Below are 25,647 nucleotides of genomic sequence, written 5' to 3'. Positions count from 1 at the left end.
TGAAGGCATTGAAAACTCGCCCAAAATTGGGACGCACTATCAAAATACAGGTCCTTAAACTGAATGAGTTCACAGAAAAATACATTTTGTGGAACTGTTTGGGTCATGACTACATCCATGCGGAACAGAAAGACAATGCGGCAAGATAACTCGTATTCGGAAACCGGGTAGATTTTCACTGAGAATAAAGGCATCGACCTGTGTGAATGAGAATCATGTAAAATATTCGGCAGTACATTCCGTATTCTTTTATTCGTCACACCCAGTGTGGAAAGAACTTTAATGTGGTTAGATTATATTTGTGGGAACCGACAGAGCATTTTTTCCCCTTTTCATTTCCCCATCTGCTGTGCTTGCCTCTCATCTTCTCTGCTACTTTCATTTTTTCCTTGCCTGACATTCTCTTCTCTTCCCCTTTTCTGTTCTTTCCCCACTTCTCTCTCTGTCTCTCTCACTGTCTGTCTGTCTCTCTCACTGTCTCTCTGTCTCTCTCACTGTCTGTCTGTCTCTCTCACTGTCTGTCTGTCTGTCTGTCGGGCTGTCACAATTATTACATAATCGTCAAATCGTGATTATTTGACATTATCGCAATTATTTTGTCATAATCGTCATAATCGTCATAATCGTGAATGTTGGAAAATGTCCGAAATAGTGGAAATAGCAGATCTACAAGCTCACAACGCGTCGCATCGCGACGCGTTGTGAGCTTGTAGATCGGCTATTTCCACTATCAACGTTTTTTTTAAGTAGTAAGTTGTCAAATATGTCAGTAATTTCTTTGTATATTTAGGTTATGTGTCATATCTACCATGTACAACTTCAAAGCCTAAAAGCCAAACAGAAATGTAATTATCAACGACAAAAACACAATTAGATCGTTAATCGCCAATTATTTGAGTGACAATTAATCGTCATGTAAAATGTCATATCGTGACAGCCCTATCTGTCTGTCTGTCTGTCTGTCTGTCTGTCTGTCTGTCTGTCTGTCTGTCTGTCTTTGTATCTCTCAAATTCAAATATGCTTTATTTTGCATGACAAGCATTCTTATATTGCCAAAGCATTACAGCAAATCGAGTGTCAAAGTTAGTGGCAAAGTGAGTTTAACATTGTTTAATGGAATCAGATAGGACTTTTCTGTTTGGATGTATGGGCTGTAAAGGCCTGAAAGTAGTTTTTGCCACTCAGTAGGCGTTCCCGCATAACTTATGATGATGTCACACGCATAGTATAATACATGTTCATAATCAGAAAAAAAAATAATAATACAGAAAAGGAAAAACACAAGCAAAATCACATTATTCATATTAGTCATATTCATATTATTACTCATATTATTCAACACTTTTGTCTTCATCCATTGTCCCTCATTCTGTGACTGCTACATATTTTGCAGCCAACCTTGAACATTTGGCTTTCTCAAGTAATGCATTGCCTCTTTCTCACTCTCTCTGTCTCTTGCTCTCTCATTCTGTCTCTGTGTCTCTCTCTCTCTCTCTCAGTCCATTGTCTGTCTCTCTGTCTCACTTTCTGTCTCTCTATCTGTCTCTCTTGTCGCTGTCTGTCCTTCTGTCTGTCTGTTTCTCCCTCTGTCTCTCTCTACTGTTCACAGGGGGTTTAGAAGAGGGGAAAAAAACATTTTCTTGTCAGCATTCACCACAGCATGGCGCGGCTCCCCACGGTGCCAAATTCCTCCATTTCCTCTCTGAAAAAGGTTATCTCTCTCTCTCTCTCTCTCTCTCTCTCTCTCTCTCTCTCTCTCTCTCTCTCTCTGTCTCTGTCTCCCTCTCTCTCCCTCTCTCTCTGTCATATCACTTCCTTTCATCTCTCTACCACTTTCATCTCAACCGTCCACCTGTCGAAACTCTCCAAACCACTCGAGAAGAGTCCACGACCACACTTAAAATGTTGAGGCACTATTTACATCACTCGAGCATTTTTTAAATTTTCATACTTTATGCTTCTACTCCACTGCATCTAAGAGGCAGGCATATATCAGTTGACGTCGTTATTATTTGACAGAGTGCATGCGTGTGCATGGCACCAAACTGACCCAAAAAAGGTTTGGTTTCATTTGTAGACTGTAGACAAAATCATATCAAACTTGGAGTCCTTGATACACTTAAACTTTATGTTGGTTTGTTTACTGTTGAGTGGGAAAACAATGTTGCACATTAAGTTAATCATCTGGGGACCCCCCCCCCCCCCCAAAAAAATAATAATGTGGGGAGCCCCCTGGGGGTCCTGACCCACAGGTTGAGAACCACTGATTTAGGAAACCAAACGGACCCTTATGGGTCTCTCTGAGAGAGTACGGGTCCATTTGGTTCCATTTGGTACGACTCTCTCTCAGAGTTCAATGGACACTGAAGAAGAAACTCAGCCAAACACACCAGGGAGGGCTCTCTCTGTCTAGGAACTGAAAGGGGCCTTACTTTGGCATCGCCCAAACAATCCGGCCTTTATTCCAACTGCTGGACCAAAACAGCTTTGCTCCCATAGTATTTACTCATTCATTCACTGACCTCTATCTCCCCCGCTCTCTCTCTCTCTCCCTCCCTCCCTCCCTCTCTTCTTCTTCTTCTTATCTAAGCATGTCATTGTGCAGTCGCGTATAATAGTGCGGCATATTTACCAATAGACCAGCCTTGGCCAAGCACCAGCTTATTCAATGAGACTGGTGAGGAGAGAGGGAGAGAGAGAGAGAGGGAGGGAGAGAGAGAGAAAGAGAGAGAAAGAGAGAGAGAGTGAGAGTGAATTCCCTGGGTGTCTTGCGGATGTCAGTAAACAGTTCCTGCGATGGAGACACACACACACACACACACACACACACACACACACTCAGAGTCCTAATGGCATCATTCCCCGGGAAGCTTTCTTTCGTGTCTAATATTACCACTGCATTCAGACTGAAAACCTATGCGTGCACGCACACACTCACACGCGCACACTTGCACACGCACACACTCACACTCACACTCACACTCACACTCACACTCACACTCACACACACACTCACACACACACACACACAAACGATCTCCGGTGACATAATGATCTCTAGTCCATTAAGTCCACTGATGTGAACAGCATTTTCTAGAAACATTTTTGCAGAAACCACACACACACAAACACGCAGACACAGACACACACACACCCACACACACACACACACACACACGCACGCACACTCAGACTCCCTGCACTCAGGAATAACTAGTGATGTTTAAGTGGTGAAGGGTTCATGGTTTAAAAATAAAATAAAAATGAATGTGTTTTAATGAATTATATGACAAAGTATGACAGGAGGGTGGATGCAGACAGTAGATATGAAGGCACAAAGCAAAATAATGCTACTGCTGCTTTTAAAACTATAGTTCACTTGCACGGAAACATTCAACACATGATGATGAGTGAATGATGCCCAAAATTGGTTAAAGATGAGGGAAATGCATTCCACTATGCAGCCACCAAAATGTGGATTGAACTGCCAAAATCAAGGTTCTCGACTCCGAACCCAAACTCAAAACGAACAGAATGGCTACAAGTGAGCATAGTTTGACTCCTTGAACACCTGAGATCAGTAGAGGCAAAGCAAACTGACACTATGAGAGCCAACCCAGGGCAAAGCCAGGAAAGGCAAGAAGCTGCACCTCCTATGCAGCTGCGCTGCGGCGCGACAGCTTAGCTCAAGACCCTGATGTTAGATAGGAGAGTGTGAAGGGCAGCGATCCAGGAGTACCGAGTTAGTGTTGGCTAGGGCACACTCCCGCATCACATCACATCACATCACATCACATTGCATTATTCCAAAGTGTATGTTATTATATCGTCTTGTATTATACAGTATGTATTAATGATGAATTGAGTGCAATGAATGGACCACAATGGAAAACAATAGCCCCCTGGGGATTTTGTGTTATCCTTTTAAAATAACCTCTGACTGTACTACTGGTCAATCAGTGACAGAATAGTGATGAACTGAGTGCCATAGACCATATTCACACAGTGGTCATCTTGCCATTAAGTTAATGAAATGCCACCCCGGTTTTTCATGGCTGCCCGGTGCATATGGTCTATGGAGACAAGCCCCTTGGGGCTTCTCGTGCCATTCTTTTTAACAGATGTTGTTTTACTCTACTGCTGTCCTGTTAATAAACATGCTAATAAAGTGTTCAATCAATCAATCAATCAATCACATCAAGTCGAGAGCAGGGAAGAATTGCAGCAGTTGAAAAGTCACATTACCTCAAAGAGTAGCTACTGCTTGATTTATTGCGCCCCCACCCCCACCAAAAAAAGCTAAAAGCTAACAGTGTGGTGTGGACACGTTGTAGATCTGCTATTATCAGTGTGTGACATTGTTGTACAACAAAGATACCAAATGGACCCCCACATTGATATGAATTTGGCAGAGGACCCCCCCCCCCATCTGAAAATGTTTTGTGCCAGGGACCCCCCAGAGGACAAGATTCACGTTTAACATTTTTGATATGTTTTCAAAGACACTTTTGTACAAGCTTGCAGCACGGCACAAAGTGACACGCTGTGAGCGTGTAGACCTGCTATTTTTGAATAGCCAATGTATCAGTTTCGCTGGGGACCCCCCTGGAACTCCCCCCCCCAAAGGACCCCTGCCCCCACTATGAGAGCCACTGCTTTAGGGTTCCATCTGCAAACACTCTTGTTTGAGAACAGAACCTCTTGGTCTATAGCAGCGGTTCTCAACCAGTGGTCTGGGGACCACCAGTGGTCCTTGAGGCGGTTCCAGGTGGTCCCCAGCTAAATGATGGAGAGTTGGTAAACAAATGGACCCTTCATTTACAAAAATTGTTATTTTAATCAACGTATGCCTGTTATGTCTGCTATTGCACCACATCAATACAGCATGGAATTGTGGACAAAGTCCTATCCAACGATAACAAGTTTTGGGTTGAGAGGCTAAATCTCATCAAATGGTGGTCCGTGGCTCAAATACCCATAATGGATCTTGACCTGAAAAGGGTTGAAAATCACTGGTCTATGATACATAGTTTTAGATAAATAAGTCCTAAAGGTTAGCTGACTTTTTGACCCGTATGCCTCCTATATGAATGGACTGTTTGTGGAGGCTCTGTGTGTAAGCTACTTGTCATCCTTACTACAAGCCTGAGACAGCTGTTCACAAGAGGAGGCGGAGCAAAGAGCTCAGACAGAGTAGTGCTGTGAGTGAGATAGTGTGTACATACAGGGTATCTGCACATTTCTAATGTGGCAATTTAAGGACTTTGTAGGAACGTCCTACCAAAGGCCTTGAAGGAGTGTAAATCCATACCTTCCTTTAAAACAACACTGAAAAGCCACCAGCTGCTACTCGAAACTGGTAAAAGAAAGCAAAGCCTATCCTTACCTAGTGACTACCTACCCATGACCATTCTACTGTAAATACCATTTGTTTTGCATTGTGTTTTACAACTGTTTTTTTTTTAAATATATTTTCAGCAAAGTACTGTTTTATTTGTCTGTCATTTATGTTAAACGAGTTTAAAAAAGGACCCCAATTGAAACAAGACCTAAAGCTTTTTTGAGGTATCCTTTTAGTTGACCTGGTACCAGTGAACTGTACTGTCATGAAACTGTACATTTTCCTATGCAAACTTCTAATAGTCTTCAATCAATCAATCAATCAATCAATCAATTACCTTTAAGACCTTTTTAATAACTCTAAAATGTGGAATAATAAGACCATTACTACATCAAAAGTAACCAACAAACTGTACTATAAAAATGGTCAAACATTGGCCAAATTCCTCACATTGCGAGGCATAGTTCGGCTATTCTCACAATATCTACCTGCGGAACCGAGTCAAACTTAACGTAATGCCTCGTATCCTAAAATTCCAAGTGTCCGTTCAAATGTGATTATTTCGGGGCCGTCACGGCCTGAAAAGTTTGGGAACCCTTGCTCTAGTCTAGACTCTAGAAGAGAGTAGCTATTGTAGTCAGTTATTGAAATATTTCGCCGATTCCAGGATTCTTCAGTGTAGCTTCTGTGTGGAGCAGGTTTGCATCACGTAGGTCTTTGCAGCGCCAGACCCACACCTTGTTTGTTCAACTCTTATTAATATGCAGCTGCCATTGGAGATAAACACACCGCTTCCTATTGTGCAACGGCCGGGGAAATGGGAAGAGGGTGGTGGTCCCCTTTCACTGTGTGTGTGTGTGTGTGTGTGTGTGTGTGTGTGTGTGTGTGTGTGTGTGTGTGTGTGTGTGTGCGTGCGTGCGTGCGTGCGTGCGTGTGTTATGTCCACCTCTCAGTATGATGCATTGTAATGTCGGCGATGGAGGATCACATCCATCATAAAACATAAGGTAAAGGAAGATGCATGTACAGTGAGAAAGAAAGAAAGAAAGAAAGAAAGAAAGAAAGAAAGAAAGAAAGAAAGAAAGAAAGGAGGAAAGAAAGAAATGAGGAGAGGAGAGGAGAGGAGAGGAGATGGTGTGATTACGGATGCAGACACAACACTGCTATTTCTCATCTGACTGCACAGCCCCCCCGTACCATACATCTGTGTGTGTGTGTGTGTGTGTGTGTGTGTGTGTGTGTGTGTGTGTGTGTGTGTGTGTGTGTGTGTGTGTGTGTGTGTGTGTGTGCTCACGAGCGTGCGTGCAAGCTTGTTGCAAATCGTCAATGTCGAGTTACGAGAAACCTCGTATCTCCAAGTGCTTTTTCGTAAATGAAGGCCCAACTTCATCATACAAAAGTGTTGCACAAAAGCAGTGATACAAGCACACAACACAACGCCACGCGATTTTCACCATTTTAGATAAATAAAACTAAAAAAGGAAGGTTTTGGACAGACATACAAGGTTTCCACCCGACAGCGACGAAATGTCACATGTCTCTCTCACACTGTGTGACGATGTGAGTACGATAAAGCAGTCGCATTAATTTAACGGAAAAAACACAAAACGTTAGAATGATGGAGGAGATAAGAGGTGTCACCGTGTCTGGCAGTGACGATACAGTATACAATGGTATGTTTGTGTTGTGTGTGTGTGTGTGTGTGTGTGTGTGTGTGTGTGGATGCGAGAAGCATCAAGGACTCAGTGACCCAGCAGCCGCGTCCATCCCTCATACTGTATGAGCTGATGTTCTGTCGTCCTCTGTGTTGCGACACACCATGCCTCACACACACACCTTCACACTGTCTACCCCAGGGTTCCTCAAAGTGGGTGCCGTGACGCAAGTTATTTACAGGTGTTTCTCATGCCTCACACACACACACACACACACACTGTCTAAGGCGTCGTTCCCACTGGACACGATAAAGATATCGTTTTAAAAATCGTGCACTGTAGCGTCCACACCACAACGATAACGCCGACATAATTGATGTGAACAGCGACACATTGTTAAAGTTATATTTATCGTTCCCTGGCGGAAATGACGCTTAAGCCATTGTTTCTGAAACATTTTCACGTCAAGGACATCTCAAATTGACATGTATTCGGCCTGCGGACCCCAATTTGAACCCACAGGTTGTACATCTGCTATTCTTGAATCGTCAACATCTAAATGCATACACTAACTGTGATGCATGCTATTAAATGCTTTTCCTGGGGACCACCTGGAACCCCTGCCTCGGACCCCACTTTGAGAACCACTGGTCTAACTAGAGATGTGCCGATTGATCGGTGAGTGATCGCGATCGGCCGATAATGCCTCTATCGGCTTTGATCGCTATCGGCTTTGCCTTTATTGGCTTTTATGGATTTGACGCTGTGATCGGGAATATCGGTATCGGCAGATACGGATTCCAGTTGATCGTATCGGCCCCAAAAATCACAATCGGAGCATCTCTAGGTCTAACAGTGTTTCAACCACACATTCACGGGCAAAGGTCACATAAAAAGGTGTTTCATCAAGGCTTTTGGATTAAAGTTCTCAGTTGACATTTGGATTCCAATGAGGTCAGCATGTCTTCTGTATGAAAGCTTGTCATGCACTGGTAATATGCTGTCTACAAGCTTTACAGCGTGTCACGCTGTAAGCCCCCTTTCTATGTCAATAAGCCTCATGTCAGATATCCATATTAAAGTTGACTGGAGCAGGGGTCTTCAACGTGTTCCAGGCCAAGGACCCCTTAGCTGAGAGAGAGATGAAGCAGGGACCCCCTCTACACATTGGATTCATGTGTGTTTCAGATTTAATCCCTCAATACTTTGTTAACTTGACCTTTGGTTCGGTACTCGGTCTGTTTTTTTCCCCCTGTACACCAAAGCTCTTTGCTGGAAATAGCCGATAACCAATTCACAACGCTATTTTGGGCTAATGTAACAGAATAGACAAATAAAAAATAAAAAAAACTGTATAAACACTCCCTAATCGGGAGGTAAGCGACAGTCATGTCGCATACACAAACTTTAGAAGGCAATGGTAGGCAATCAGGAGAGAATATGGGAAATGGGACAGATCCATGTTGATGACATATGACTTTAGAGATACTGTGTACCGATTTGCGTGATCTTAAGGCAAAATCTGTAGGAGCAGTGTCCAAACATGTGTTTTGCAAGAATCGGCCTCCTGTTGGCGCTAGAAGAGGGCCATGTGAGAAATGAGGGGTGGAGGTTGTGGCTTGGCAGCCAAGGAGTGTGTGTGCAAAGTTTGGCAATGGATCGGGGCAACGGTGGCAGAGACAAACATTTACAAACAAGTAGATATTCCTCAGACAAAGATGGAAAACGTTAAGCTGTGTGTGTGTGTGTGTGTGTGTGTGTGTGTGTGTGTGTGTGTGTGTGTGTGTGTGTGCGTGCGTGCGTGCGTGCATTCTCCCTGCAGTGTCTATTAGCCAGCAGAGAGTGAGACAAGCTTCCTCCCTCCGGGCAACATTATCCAGTCGCGTCCCATCGCGCAAAGAAACCCCCGCAGTATACGCGTGCATGCATGCGTGCACGCCTGTGTGTGTATGTGTGCTGTGAGCGTGTGTGCACGTACGTGCGTGCGTGTGCTGCATCAGCAGTACTTTGCACCGGGGAACGAGGCGACAAGGTGGAGGCACTCGGCCCTGTTTACTCTGCTCTATTCTGGTGTGGGAGACAGACAGAGAAGTTTCGAGCTTGTAGATCTGCTACTTTTGCTGCTTTTGATTTTGAACACTGACACAAGTAACAGATTTGGACATGCAAGGTTTCCACCGGACAGAGACGATAAGCAACTTTGGGCTAGTTTTGCTTGAAATATTGGTACTTTTGGGTTAGCGTTTTCTTTTGTGTTTGTTTGTTTGTCTAATAGTTACCTACATCCTCCTGAGGGGGAAATTCTGCATTTTCAGCCCAACCCAGTTGATTCGCTGTCCACAAGGAGCGCGTGAGCAATTAAGAGTCTTGCTCAGGGACACACATCGCATTGCTACCCTGGCCTGGAATCGAACCAGGGACAACCAGGGGTTCTGGTTCCCCAGGCGGGCTCCCTACCCATTCAGCTATAAATGGCAACACTAGTAGTCACCTACCAGCACCTCTCCCTCTCTCTCTCAATCTCGACCTACTATGTATGTCCTGGAACGCCCCGGCTGAGTCACCTTGTCCAGGTGACTGCTTTCACAACATTACCCATCAGCCCTTGGTGCTAAGTCCATGCAGAAATGATTAATAGCAACTACAGTTTGGCTCTTGGGAAAGTGCCCTCAACGTTTAAAGGCAGGCTAAGTGATTTCATTTAATTCATCTAATAACAAAATGGGTGTATGTTCTGAAAGTACCATTTCCTAGTGTTTCCGAGTGTTTGGTCCATATTTGGACTTCAGCCTTAATCTCCTGTGAGGAGGAAAAAGCAGTTACAGTTTTGGTGGAGCTCATCCACCAAAACTGTTTTCCTCCAATTAGGATAGAGCGGCGCCTTCCTCCAATCATGGTCGAGTGGGGGCGGGCCTTACGCGCACCAAGTCCGTGCAGAAAATGTAAATAGGTGTGCGCAGATGGCAAATCTACAAGCTCACACCATGTCGCATTGCGATGCATTCCAATCACAAGAAGACATACTCGCAATTGCAAGTAAATATCGATTTAATTACGCCGTCTGCGGCAAAGCGGGGCATGGTATCCTACAGGGGCTGTCTAATCTGTTTGTTATCAAGATAACGCGAGAATGGATGGGCGGATTTTCACGTAACTTGTTGTGCATGATCAGCCAGATGAGATGATTTAATTGTGGGGTTGAAAAGGTCAAGTAAAAAAAGTGAATAACATTGGGAAACAATGGATCCCGAGCCATGATGCCACACCAAAAGATCAAAGGTCAAGGTAACAATCACGTTGGCCCCCAACCTCCCCCGGACGCAATTGTTATAATTTAATTCAAAGGCATAAATGGGCTTCCATAGAACAGAGATGTAAACAAGTGAGACCCAATTATTTTCCTTTATAGCAAAAATCAGTTTACTCCCAAAATTGTGCAGCGCAACACACGCCCACCCCCCACCCCAACCCTGAAGAAATGATATCGCGTTTGCGTGCAAACATTATTAAAGGCATCGGTAATGCAATATTCAGAAACAATATAGTTGCTTTCAGACGGACGATGTTTCTATAACATTATAAAATAGCGAAAACAGCTCATAAAAAAGTTCATAATACGGAGATACAAGGTTTTCAACCCGACATCAGCGACAACATGCAGCATCAGTGTCGTCGTCATCATTTCCAACCGCAGCGCCTACCTGAGAACTCGCAATTCACTTCACACTCTCCAGTCCAGACCCCCCCTCGGCAGTCCTTCACGGCGAGAGGCGAGAGCTGCGTGAAGGAGGTACCCGTCAGAAACGTTCCCGACGACACCCTCCAGGAGGAAGAGGAGGAGGAGAGTCACCTCTTCTGGGTCGGTGCCAACATTAGATCTGCATCCCAGAGCCAGGGGCAATCTGCTCCCATCCTATCTGCACTGTTTACTGATACCTCCATACAATACAACACAACACAACAGCCCTCTCTAGCTGTTCTGTTCTGCTCTCTCTCTGTCTCTCTGTGTGTGTGTCTGTCTCTCTCTCTCTCTCTCTCTCTCTCTCTCTCTCTCTCTCTCTCTGTCTCTCTCTCCCCACTCCACAGCACAGAGGTAATTTCTCTTTCAGCACTGCAGTGGAGAGACCAAACGATAGAGAGAGAGAGAGGGGGGAGGGAGAGGGAGAGAGAGATGGAGTCACAGTCAAAACCCCCCTAAAAACAGGACATACCAGCAGCAAACAGACATGCAGTAAAACACTTGCTGTTAACCTTCGAGGAAACGTCCTGGGGGTGGTGGGAGCAGGGAGCTACTACAGGTGGAAGATGACAGTGCTTATAGGGTGGGGGGGGGGGGGGGGGGGGGGGCAGTGTTGTTTTTGACAGCAAATTTTGATTTAGTTTTAGTCTTTTGAATGAAATGTCATTTCGTTTTAGTCATAATTTAGTCACCTGAAAATCTTTAGTTCTAGTCTAATTTTAGTCGACTAAATCTACAGTTGATTTAGTCAACTGAAATGTATTTTGACAGGCCTTGATGGCATTGTAATGCACTTGGTTGCGTGCTGAAAATAGTCGCTGAAAATAGCCGATCTACACGCTCACAACGCGTCACAGCGCGACGCGTTGTGAGCTTGTAGATCGGCTATTTTCAGCACGCAACACCTGAGAGCAACCAAACATAAAATGACTCCCTTCTCCACTAGTCCCTTCTCCGTTTTAGTCTAGTTTTTATTTTGTTGACAAAATTGTCAATATATTTAGTCTTAGTTTTAGTTTCATCACAGCTTAGTTTTTTATTTAGTTTTTATTTAGTTTTTATTTCGTTTCCGTCAGTGAAAAAAGGCAGTCGACAAACATTTTTCGTCATAGTTGTAGTCGACGAAATCAACACTGGTGGGGGCGTACTGTATACAGTATGGGTTAGGCATGCAGGCATGTCCAGGCGTGGCCTGGCCTGTGGGAAGATCTTATATGGCCAAACGCACGGCTTCCTTCCTAAAATGTGTTATTTATGGCCCCACCAGGCAGCATATTGGTCTGAAATTAACCTGGGCAGATAATAGGCTATATACTTCTCAGTGGAATGTGTAAGGATTCCTATCTGTTTGTTCCTTGTGTTGGCTCAATCACTATGTGAAATAATGTTGCATTTGTATGTGACTTTGTTATGGTCCAAAGGTACAGTATGACAGGTAGTTGGCTAAGGTATTTCTATATTTTCAAATATGGCCCCCATAAAAAGAAAATCTATCATTTCAGATAGATAGCAGAAACATATTCTCACTCTAGTCTTCTCACTATATTCTGGGTTAGGGTTAGTTCACTGTTTGTTTAGGTAGACACTACAATACAGTGAGAGGGCATTGTCTTTCTGCAGGTTAACACCACCACACTACAGTGCAGTGGCTGATGACTGTTGCTGGTATTATGGGAGAATACGGGTGAAAGAAATGATGTAGCCTATCTTTTTTGTTATGTATACAGAGCAAAGTTACATACTATGCCTTTAAATGGTTAAGCATGTGGGATATACAGTAGACGCCCTGCCCTATACCTCCTACAGCAGCACTGTGTCTTCCATTAATAAATGCACACATCGCTGAGTACACTTTACAATTTAGGTTTTTAGCAGACACTCTTAATCCAGGGCGATTTACAGTAAGCAAGGTAAAGATGAGGTAATGCATCGAATGTATAGAAACAGTAATCTAGGTTCTTAGGTAAACCAAGAACCATCATCAGTCTGTCTCGCTTCTTTTTTCCCCCGAAATTTTATCCCACGATTTTTGTAACTCAGTGTCAATTGTCTGTTGTAATCCTGGGCGCTACACTCCCTCTGCCAATCTGGGGAGTGCAATGGACTGACCTCATGCTTCCTACTCTGCATGAGGAGTCCAAGCCGCTTCTTTTCACCTGACAGGGGGGAGTTTCCCCGGCTGGACATAGCGGGTGGAAGGAACACGTTATTCCAACCGGTTCCTTTCCCCTCCATCAGGCGCCCATGCAGAAAGGCCCTTTCGCCAACCCCACCTTAACCCTATTTGTGCCTATCCCGAACAAGTTTGGGATATTTTCAATCCAATACAATATTTTATTTGCTATTTTACTTACCCTGAGCTGCTTGGGACAACGTGGGTGGTCCTGGCTCGTCCAGCGCTTACCAACGAGAGACGCTAGATGGTCCGACGATTTATTCCATTGAAAATGGTTTAAAATAAAGTTTAGAGCCCCCCAAAAAAAACCTCAATCTATACTGTCGGCGGCGCAACGTATTCCAGGGTGCCTATCCCGAACTAGTCCGGGATATTTAATAAAATGAATGATTTAATCAGAGGCCTCAACGAAGCCCTGGTCTAAATTTCCATCCATGCCCGGGGCCGACGCTCGGCCATCCACGGGCCGTATTCCCGCAAACGGCCGCATCGCGCCGCCCACTCCAATAATAAGTCACATCTTTAGAGAGGATTTTCTCTGAATTGTGTTCCCAGACCAAAGAGAACGTTTTTTTGCGACTGAAATAGCTTTAGATCGGGCTTCTAAAGGGGCTAGCAGTGAATGGCTAAGTTTAAGCTAACTTCCTCCTCTCGTCATACATAACAGTGGCTGGAGTGAAATCCCAAAGGCACTTGGGGCAGTGTCGACGGAAGCTAGAGCGAATGCCTATAGAGATATTTCTGGCACTCTAGCGGCCACTTGTGGCCCGGGGCACTGTATGAGTTAAGAGTATGGAGACTGATGACGCAGAGGAGAGAGCACGCCCGAAGCACCCAGAGCGGGAATCAAACCCAGGACCTTCTAGCTGTGAGGCGACAGCGTTACCGACAGTGCCACCGTGCCTTCTTATCTGTCTCGCTTCTGACGTCACAGTATTGACGTAACACATGACTAATGTCACAGACTGAGCTCCGGGCACTCTGATAACAGCTATTGATCATAGAGCTGTATTTATACCATAGAAGAGGGACTGGAAATCCCCGGACGTTTATTTCAATGAAAGTTGCTCAGCCAGCAGCAGCCATATGACCCTATAGGGACATCCTGCTTTCTGGCTTGATGACATCATCATCAGGGGCTCATTAGCATGCGCAGTAGCGTCATGTGTGCGTCTGCATTTCAAATATGTCAATAAATGAAGTCACAGTCCTGTGTGTGGGCAGTTCAAACCATTTTGGTTAATCCCTGATGAGCAAGCCTGTGATTCCAGGCCATTGGCTCAAGTCCATTTTGCTTGTTCATGTTTTGGGCCCAAACCAGCCCAGACTTGGTCACAGACAGACAGTGATATATTTCCATACTGTACTTGGTTAACTGTGGCATGCAGAGGTTATAAAGTGCCGTTAGGTATTAAGTGTGTACACAGTAGTACACTAGTAGTAGGTATGTGAGATACAGTAAAGATTACACCGATGACGTCTGTGACAGCGTGAATGGACACGATTGACTGCTGCTGTGGTGTGCGCGTGCATATGTGTGTGTGTGTGTGTGTGTGTGTGTGTGTGTGTGTGTGTGTGTGTGTGTGTGTGTGTGTAGGGCTGTCACGATTATTACATAATCGTCTAATCGTGATTATTTGACATAATCGTGATTATTTTTCATAATCGTCATAATCGTTTCCATGTCAAAAATAGTGGAAATAGCAGATCTACAAGCTCACAATGCGTCGTTATGTGTCATATCTACCATGTGTAACTTCAAAGCCTATAAGCTAAACAGAAATGTAATTATCAACGACAAAAACACAATTAAATCGTTAATCGCAATTATTTGAGAGAAAATTAATCGTTATGTAAACTTTCATAATCGTGACAGCCCTGTGTGTGTGTGTGTGTGTGTGTGTGTGTGTGTGTGTGTGTGTGTGTGTGTGTGTGTGTGTGTGTGTGTGTGTGTGTGTGTGTGTGTGTGTGTGTGTGTGCGCGCGTGTGGGCAGGACCAGGCATGATTCCAGCTACATCTGGACAAACAAGTCTAGAGGTAGGAGTGTGACACACACACACACACGTGAACGCACGCACATACACACAACTCAACATTCCAAAGTGTAGAATGCTTACATAATAATGATAAGCTGAGGTGTTGCCCTCCCTCTCTCTCTCTCCTACAAAGGCACAAACACACATGTGCACACACGCACACGCGCACACACACACACACACACACACACACACACACACACACACACACACACACACACACACACACACACACACACACACACACACACACACACACACACACACACACACACACACACACACACACACACACACACACACACACACGCTGTCAGAGCTGCTAGTAATGATGTGCTCACAAGAAACAGACCACCCCCTCCCCCACCCACCCCAAGGGAATTGAGGAAGTAAAAAATAACAGGTGTGCACACATGTTAAATCCTCTTGTGCTAATTTAACTCTGATCCATTTGGTTCCTTCTCAAAGTTACGAGTCCATGTGTCTCCATTTGTAGCATTCGTACACTTTCAGACTTTTATTCGTTACACGGAAGACTTTACAGTGGTGAGAGTCATTAAGGCCTGATTTACACTGCAGCCAAAACTAGCCTGAATCAGATCTGTGTCACATCCAGATTGGAATCTGATTGGTTTCATATGACCATTTAAACCAATCAGATTCCCATCTGGATGTGACACAAATCTGATTCAAAAACTGGATTTTGGCTGCAGTGTAAATCAGGCCTTAATCCACCCTGTTAACTAGAACAGTGGTTCTCAACCTTTTCAGGCTGTGACCCCCAAAATAACCATATTTTAACTGGGGACCCCCCCCACCCAAGCACTAAGAGTTGAGGCATTACATTCTGTATAACACGGTACTATTGTGAAAATAGCAGATCTACATGCTCACAACGCCTCGCAACTATTTTCACAATTTCTGCCACCAATACTTGACAAATTGATGTTTAATTTGTCATTTTAGAAGTATTAAAAAGTGCTTAAATTGTCACTTTAGAAATGTGCAGATACCCTCTATACACTTAAACTTTATGGTGGTTTGTTTACTGTTGAGTGAGAAAACAATGTTGCACATTAAGTTAATCATCTGAGGACCCCCCAAAATAATGTGGGGACCCCCCTGGGGGTCCCGACCCACAGGTTGAGAACCACTGAACTAGAACATCAGGTGAACAACCCACCCGAGACGTTTCCCACCCACAACGATGCAAAGGAAGAGGGAAATGAGTGTCGGCTGCTAATTTGAGGCTCTCTGTGGTTTTATCGCAGCAGGGAATTTACATAATCTGACCTGGTATCAGCAATCATCTGAACCATATGGCTTTTCAAAGCAGATCAAAGCTTTCAAAGAAATTCATAGCTCTTACCAATTACATAATTCTAATAAAGGCTTGGCTTCATTTAGTGTAACTTTTTTTCCCCTTCTTTTTCATTCAAGGTCGCACATAGCTTTGAGTGTACAAATGGAACCAATCAATGCGCTCTCAAGAGGTTTGGTGTTGAGGCAAAAAAGAGCAGACCAAGTACAGAGCCAAAAGTCAAGTTCACTGAGATTAGAAGAAAATAATATTGTCCTAGCCTGCAACCATTGTTAAAGTCATCGGTACTGCAATATTTAGAAACAATTGTTGCTTTCAGACAGAAAAACCTATAAAGAAAGTCCCTTTGTCATGGGAGCAGGCCAGGGTAGCAATGTCGATGTGTCCCCCTGAGCAAGACTCTTAACCCATAATTGCTCACATGCTCCTTGTGGGCAGCGAATCAGCTGGGTTGGGCTGAAAATATAGAATTTCCATCCCGGGAGGAAATAGGTATCTATCTATCATTTTAATATCATTCTGAAACAGCCGATATACAAGCTCACAACTTCCAATTACAGAGACAACTCAGGTGACAGTTCATTAAGTCTAAGTTTAAGTTATTCATTACCGGCTTACTGTATCGCTACTGTATATGAGCTGATTGAACTTGTAAGATGAATTGATTGGTTCCCCAAAATAAGGAACAGAATGTGTCCCTTTATCAGTTCAATAAGGGGATGCGTCTTTTTCAATTCCTTATTTCGAGGGACGGTTGGCAACCCCACATTGAAGGGCCACGGCAGATGGATGCTTGCATTGTGCAAGAGAGCTGGCAGCGCAGCAGCCTGAGGTGTGAAGCAAGCCTTTAACCACAGATGCCAGGCAGCTTATGGAGGGTGGGGGTTCGCTGACGGTGCAGTCAGCCGTGGGGGCGGGGTAGCTCGCCGTGGGACCAGTGGGCGTTTTGCGGTCAAACATTTCCCACTTCTCTGATGCCGTCACAAACAGTCTTTACAGTTAACCGTGGGAAACACGAGCGAACCAAATTTAGAACGTGTGAAGTTTTGCCCGCCGCATTTAGCAGGTTATTTCTAAGGAGAGTGTGTTAATAACGTGAATATTTGCACATTTAAGGGGTAGACTGGCAGGCATATGCCCATGCCACATTGCAGGACGAGTGCGCCTAAAGCTTGTCATTTGTCAGATTTGCCATACTGTCCATGACAGATACAAAACAATATATTTTATATTTGTTAATCTTTTTTCAGTGCCTCAACTAATCTTTGCAATAGCTTGTAGATGTCGTTGACTGGGGTCCCCCAGGGGTCTATTCTTAGTCCCTTTCCCCCCCCCTGTACACCAAATCTTGTCTTAGCTAAAAATGGCCTCGTGCCGCCTTGTGAGCACGTAGCAGACTGACTATTTTCACCCTATTATGACACGCCCAGAATAGACACTAGGGTTCATGTACTGTACGTAAAGGATGGATAGATTGATTGAAATATTGTATTAGACAGAATGCAAACAGCATGAGTGCAGTCATACACTTAGTCTAAAAGTATCACACAAAAACGTCCAGTGGACTTAAGAGTGTTTGGTCAATAAGCGGTGTGTCCCCCGTCTCTCCAGCTCTTTACTGAACAGAAAATGCATTTCTGTAGCATTGAGACGGCATGATGTACAAGTATACCCCCTGGACATGACGCTAGCATGACCCCCAATCCAACCGTTGATGCTGAATGCCAAGCAGGGAAGCATTGGGTCCCGTCTTTGTAGCCATGACCCGGTCGGGGAAGCTCACTAGTCACGAAGTGTCGCATCGCGTTCAAATAAACAACATTAGGAAGCAAACTCAAACAAGCAACTTTGGAAACAAGCCTTGCTTATACTGTAACAAGCCGCCAGGGCCACGCAGGTTGAACCCATTATGCCCGGGAACGCATTCGGTGCCGCACTGTGAGCTTGTAGATCTGCTATTTTTCAATAGCTAAAGTATAAAATACTTCCAGGTTGTCTTAAGGTGTCTTAATGGTTTGAGTGAGTGTGTGAACATTGAACAGGGTGTAGTCTGCTAAGCCCTGTGCTGAGGCTCACTGCTGTCACAGCACATCATCTTTATCAGGTCACGCCCAGTGGCAACAACACCACTGTGTTTACAGTGAATTTTAAATGTAAACGGTTACATTTTGGAGAAGTTAGTATTTGTAGCCTGCTTCCCAGGAAGAATGTGGCACCGTATGGGTGTGTGCGTGCGTGCATGCGTGCGTGCATCCGTTTGTGTTATAGAATTGACCACATGCAAACTCATTACTCATCACACTGTTATGGCTTTACATCCTAGAAGCACAGTACCACTGCTGGCTGTACAATGTGTACATCTTTGCTACGTTTGAAAGATTTAGAAAATGTTAACTTCCAGGGTGTTACAACAGGTAATGTTTATCAGCAGCAGTCTCAGTCTTTCTGCGTGTTGGCCATTGGCTGACAGAAATACCTCTCCACCAATTGCACAGCATGACAACAACAGACCAGTTCTGCGTTTCATTCATGGAATTATGACAACAATCTAAACGCAAGACCTCTACTGTGGTCGCATCACAAAACTTAACACAAAATAAGTCAAAAGCATTCAGCAGTTCACTGTCACTGCCCATGTGTCAAACAGACAAAAGGTTATGCCATTCGATGAACAAAACTTGTCTTTCTCTCTCACACACACAGAGAGAGAGAGAGAGAGAGAGAGAGAGAGAGAGAGAGAGAGAGAGAGAGAGAGAGAGAGAGAGAGAGAGAGACACACAACAGCTGTGAGGATCCGTCCTTGACCCGAAAGCTCAAACAGCGGAGTTCAAATGATCACGCTGCCTTCATCGCCAGCCTGTCCCTGACAATGATTACAAACGGCACCATACATCTATTAACATGCAACCAAAAGATGTTAGGCTATATGTACAGCCTGACGGCTGTCAGCTATCAAGAGTGGAACATTTGAAACAAATGTCCCAAACAAGCAAAGAGCTTAACCCATTGAGACCTGAGGCCGATTCTACAAATGCCTTCTAAATCTAATTCCGTGTCAAGGACTCCCAAAATGGTATGTATTTGACCGCCCGCGGACCCCCATCTGAAAATGTTTAGTGGCAGGGAGCAGGGACCCCCAAAAGAGAGAAGATTTATATTAAAAGATGCCAAATTGTTCCACATTTTTCAAAAAATTTCCAAAATAGCAGATGTGCACGCTCGCAGCAGGGCACGAAGTGAAGCGCCGTGGGCTTGTATATCTTCTCATTTTGAGAGAGTTTTCAGAAAAACCATATGTTGCTTGCTATATACAGTATACAGCTACAATCTGATATGACAGATGCTTTACTGATACTGATTTGAATGGGTTAAAACATAATAATAAAGAACGTGGGCATTTTGTGAATGTGTTGGAATCCTATTTATCGAATATGTCATGGAATATGTACCTTATATATGACTTCATGGGATAAATAGGATTCCGACATGACCTGCCCTGCCCTGGGTTTGAGTTATTCCGGTTTAGGAGGTTGCCCACACACAAAACTAGGATGTGAGAGTGCATAAGGCCAACACAACCTCCCTATCGCCTGTCAGATGGAAACCTCATCGGTCCAAAACAGTTACTTTTCATGATTCAAATAGAAATAAAGAGCAAAAGTAGCAGATCTGCAAGCTCGAAACACAGCTTGTATACCTGCTACTTTTTATACTTTAGTGTGATGCGTTAGTATGATCAAGTATGGCCTTATCCCATTAAAGGCCCTTTCCCACTGGGCGCGATAACTATAAAGATGAAGATAACAATAAAAAATATTGTTTTCAATTGAAGTGGATGGCAGCGTCCACACCACAACAATAAGGTCGTCATAATTGATGTGAACACCGACATATCGTTATCTTTATCGCGTCCAGTGGGAAAGAAGCATAAAATATCGGAAACATATCTGTGTCAATAACCACTTTAACCATTATTTTTTATACTTTGGCAGATATACAAGCTCATAGCGCGGCACCCGAGTGCCGCGCTATGAGCTTGTAGATCTGCTATCTTTGAAAAAAACATGAACATTTTTGCAAATCTTTGAATATGTATACTTTTAAAGCAAACATCTTTAACTCAAAATCTTTTACTTCTGGGGAGGTCCCTGGAACAAAATATTTGGGGATGGGGGTTCGCAGTCAAATGCATATAATTCTAGGGGTGCTTGACTTTGAGCACCACAGAAAACCATTAGGATTTAGAAGACATGTTAAAGTATTTTTCAGGTCTTAATAAAAGAAACATCATAAGTTAGAATAAGGAGATAGGAGGTTTCTGTATGTGTGTGTTGTAGGTCTGACTACACAGAGAGCGCAGAGGGAAGCTGTCCCCGCCAGCTGATATGTCTGTGGCCTCCAACAAACAAAGTGCACTTTGTCAGGCCGCTCAGCCAACGTCTTCTGTGCTGCAGGGGAGACGGTGCCTTGCCAACGGGCCGTCAAGAACTGTGTGTGCGCACGCACGTGTGTGTGTGTGTGTGTGCCACACACCCGACCGTGCGTGTGTGTGGTTTCTTTTGGCAGAAGCATTCACAGACTCTTTGGGTGTGTGTGTGTGTGTGTGCCACTTGAGCCCTACTTTATACTTATTCGTGCAATGGTGTTGCACCGCAGAAATAGCAGAACCGCAAGCTCGTGACAAGCTTGCAAATATGCTCTTTTTTAATATTTTGGAAGAATGGTAAACATATTTCTTATTTTTGAGCAGTGCTCCTGGAAGGAGCTAAACTCCAACATCTGGCTTGGTCCGGTTCCCAATGAAATGTCCGGTCCCTAAAATCTGCCCTAAATATGACCTTCATTTTGGCACAAACGGCTCAAAGTTCCTTGTACGCCCAGGGTCCCATTGGCCAGGCTTCACATGGCGTGCTGTGATTGGCTATAGCGGGACGCTTGATGAAATTAACTCACAAATAGCACAGCTCACTTCACACTAGGTGTGATTCTTTTTATAGGGGTGCAAGGCAAGTGCCAGGTAAAACAATGGTTGTGCCTTGACATGATTTGTTTTCACGATAAAAGCCTCAGCTCCAATAAAAGCCCCAGACATGGATGGGTTTTCAAAAATGAAAACCGAGACCCATCTTTTCCTAAATAAAAAGCGCAAGAGAGTTAGCAGCTACCGGCACAAAACACCTTCACTTGAATGCTCTCTTCTGGTTGATACTGTTCAACGTCATGGTCCCTGACAAGACGAGGTTTGAGAACCTGATGTAAACCGACAGGTGAGTAAATAAGAAACGTGTGTTTGCCGTGACCTCTGCTTGAAGGCAAGGAAAACACAGAGAGAGTAAATGGGAGAGAGAGAGAGAGAGAGAATGCATGAGAGAGAGACACAGAGAGAGTGGATGAGAGAGAGAGAGAGCTTGTAGTGTTGTCTAGCATTTGTATAGCCTGCAGCATTCACATGACATGACAGCCTACACAGTATGTATGCGTGCGTGTGCGCGTGCGTGCATGCATGTGTGTGTGTGTATGTATGTGTGTGTGTGTGTGTATGCCAGCTGCCAGCCCAGCCAGCCACAGAGCAGAAAGCCCCTCCAACTTGTCAGAGTGAATGAAGACAATATGTGTTAAAGCGTTATGTGAACATTATATACTGTACTGTATATACAGTCTGACCCCAATCTGCCGCCTCTGTGCCTGATTACCAACAGCCGTGTACACATATATCGCCATTGTCGGGCAGAAACCTCGTATCTCCATGTTTTAACTCCATTCTTGGTCACACGAACACATCAAAACTGAGTAGCAGATCTACAAGCTCAAAACGTTTTGAGCTTGTAGATCTGCTACTTTTGATGTGTTTGTGCTACTTTTGAATTTGAATGCTGAAAAGTAGCAGTTTTGGACGTATGAGGTTTAACCCCAACAGAGACGATAAACTTGAGTAAATACTGATACTCAAGTATTCAGAAAGTACAAATTATTATGAACATTTTCAGAATTTTTCAAAAATTGTGATAATAGCAGAAATCTCTCAACAAGAGAGGCTTAATAAGTGGTTGATTCATAATATATATTTGGCCATTTCGGTCCAACTCCCAAGAGTGCCTTTCCTAGAAATGCAGTGGCGTCAAAATTACCTTATTTCTATTTTAAATTAGCAGAGTGAAAGGTAGGTCATGAATTAGAAGCTTGCAAGCAACAACAACACAAAATAAATACTCAGAAAATGTACCACTTAAGTACATTACTCAATGAAATATAGCCTATAAGCTATACTTACACCACGGATTTCCAAGTTATGCCCAACATGTAAAGATGCATGGCCAGATATCTTTTTCCACAAGGGACACCCTAGTGTGTGTGTGTGTGTGTGTGTGTGTGTGTGTGTGTGTGTGTGTGTGTGTGTGTGTGTTGTGTGTGTTCTTGCACATTTCTGGCAGCAAATGCATAGCAATTCCTATGGTTTTGCAAAGCTATAGCTCTTCTAAGTTGCAATGTGTGACACACAGCTCTGTTTACACAATTCTTCATTGCCTTTAATTTGGACAGTGTTTCATTTGACAACAGACACTTTGCTCTGGCAATGTGTAAACACATGTTGAAATGTAGATTTAATTACAGAGAGAGAGAGAGAGAGAGAGAGAGAGAGAGAGAGAGAGAGAGAGAGAGAGAGAGAGAGAGCTCAGACCAGCCTGATCCCTCTCACCCATGGGGGATGTGGATTTGCATCCCAAACACGTGTCAAATGTTTACAAAGACACACTTCTATAGCCTACACAACACATAATGTTATATACCACATTCACATAGACCAATTAAGGGTCTTCAACAGGGGGTCCGGGACCCCTAGGGGGTCCTCCAAATTTTTGGGTGATGGAAACCTTTTTTCTCCTTTTTTTGTATTAACCACTTAAAGCCTAGTGTCCATATTCTGAGAACTTTAGACGAAAATAGCAGATCTACAAGCTCACAACGCCTCACTGCAAGGCGTTGTGAGCTTGTAGAGCTTGTAGATCGGCTATTTTTGGTAAAGAGGTTTGGTGTAGCGGGGAAAAAGAGCAGAAGTACAGTTCTCGTGGTTATCTGAAAACACAAGTTGACATGAATCCAAAATACACTGATGATTGTGCTGTAGTGCTGTCAAACAATTAAACTGATATGGAATCTATGAAAAGGTTGTGGGGGGTCCCTGCTTCATCTCTCTCGCAGCTAAGGGGTCCTTGTTCTGAAAACGTTGAAGACCCCTGAGTCCCTGACATATGTCTACTGATAGCATATCATATGCATAGCCTTATCACATTTTTTATAAACAACAATTTGCCTATTCCTTACTGCATAGGTTGTCAAATGCCTACTAAACTTTGTTTATTACTCTGCTTCAGTAGCCTACATATCAGAAAAGGATCGATCGATTGGCCCATGACAGCAGTCTCCTTACAGCGTTATTACAGCCGCATAGGGGCTTCCTTTCTTATTCGGAGCATTTCGGGGGGAGTGGCAGAGATAGGCTATAATACAGACAGCATCAAACTTCGTTCCTCGATCTGCCGAAATGCCGAAGCTCGATCGGGGATCGATCCATCCTCTCAACATAATATAGTCGAAATCTGTGCCTTACTGCCTCCAAGAATGTCCAGATCGAACCCAAATGGACCCTTTTACAGGCTCTTAACTCTGAGAGTGTACACATGGAACCAAATGGACCCTTTATGGGTCCATTTGGTTCCATTTGTACACTGAGTTATCCATGGCGAGGCAACAAGTCAAAGCATCTCGAATCGGTTCTTATTCTGCGACGGTTCCACACTTCCACAGAATCCACACTGTCACTGTGGTGGTGAGTGCGGTCCCTCTCTCTCAGTCTCTCTCTCTCACCCCACCTTAACACTGCAGTGCAGAATCCAACACAAGACACAACACAAGAAGACCCCCTACTAAAAGAGATCTGGCAAGTTTCACACACAACGCTTCTTCTCATCAGATCAGATCCATCCCTCCGCACATGTATGCGCATTGCGCACACAGACAGACGCCACGGTCGAAATCAACTACAGAGACACGATCGCATATTAATAATGCAACTTTTAAGTATCATAGATTATGGTGAGAAGTGCACTTACCAGACAACAGATAGTGCTGTGTTGTGTTGTGTCTTGTGTGCCCCCCGCAGCCAGCAGCCTTCTCTGGGCAGAGGCGAGAATGAAAGTGGTCCGTTCAGCCACCAGAAGAGACGCGCGTTTAAAATCCGTGGACGTAATTTAAAGGCTCCGATCAGCGACTAGAGTGATCTAGAGTGGACACTGCACTACATAAACACTGGAGAAGACTGTGTGTTTGTGCTGGGCATGGTAGTGGGAGTGTGTTAGTGTGGAGCTATGTTCCTCTCTCTCTGTGTCTCTCTCCCTCCCTCCCTCTCTCTCTCTCTCTCTCTCTCTCTCTCTCTCTGACTCTCTCTCTCTCTCTCAGCCCCGGCACACACACACACACACACACACACACACACACACACACACACACACACACACACACACACACACACACACACACACAACACACACACACACACACACACAAGAAAGCTTGTGGGAGGAGGGCCAAGGACTGGAGGAGAAGGAGGAGGGTACAGAGTGACTAACCTCGCCTACCAGGCTTTACAGAGTGACAGAGTCATAGCAGCCGCGCGCTATGATTCCTGGGATATGTAGTCCGCAGGCCAGCAGTGGTAGGTAGGCTACTTTCTGCATGTCAAGAACGGCCCCCAAATTAATATGTATTTGGCCACAGAGCACAGACCCCCACCTGAAGATATTTTGTGCATGATACTGCCATACAAGATGTGTTTTGTTAAACTAGTTTCAAAACATACTCCAAATTCTTCACAGGTTGTTAAGATCTTTTTTTTTTCTTCAAATGAACAGATCTACAAGCTCACTCACAGCACGTCACAATGAGAGGTGTTTGTGAGCAATTGAGCATGTAGGTCGGCTATATTAAAATAGCCGGTGTATATGGGGTTGAAGGGATAGTTCATCCTATACCATTTAGGATGGGAACCCCTTTTGTGGTAGTTGTTGCTATGTACAGTAGCCTATATAGCAGGGGTGACTGCACACTTGTTTGACTTAAGATCTACTTTTAAAATGACCAGCTCAACATGATCTATACCTACCCCAGAAACCTGAGGGGGGAGTTGCAATATCCTAAGACAAACACACTAGGAATGGGAAATAGTGTCTTCATCCCATTCTGTATGGAAGTGGTAGGTTTTGGGTTCTTTGTAATGCTACTGACTCTTGAAAACAAAGCATTGTATTTAGGGGTAGGGGTTTGCCTACTTTAGAAGCCTTGAAAGGAGCTGACAGGCTCTTAGATGTCAATCAAGTCAC

The 25,647-nt window shown here is 44.2% G+C and overlaps 1 protein-coding gene across 1 annotated transcript in view; it reads right to left on the bottom strand.

Annotated features, from left to right (window-relative positions):
- Nucleotides 1-24,594, bottom strand: part of pag1 (phosphoprotein membrane anchor with glycosphingolipid microdomains 1) — a 114,476-nt gene extending 89,882 nt beyond the window's left edge. Inside the window, exon 1 of the mRNA XM_080735869.1 lies at nucleotides 24,382-24,594. The gene's annotated coding sequence lies outside the window, so the exon portion shown is untranslated. The remainder of the gene's footprint in view (nucleotides 1-24,381) is intronic.
- Nucleotides 24,595-25,647: the final 1,053 nt, after the last annotated feature.

The sequence above is a fragment of the Nannobrachium achirus genome (genome assembly GCF_963921795.1).
Source record: "Nannobrachium achirus genome assembly, chromosome: 10".
NCBI lineage: Eukaryota > Metazoa > Chordata > Actinopteri > Myctophiformes > Myctophidae > Nannobrachium > Nannobrachium achirus.
Note: the sequence above shows the minus strand (reverse complement) of the source record. Positions and strands in the feature narration are given on the sequence as shown.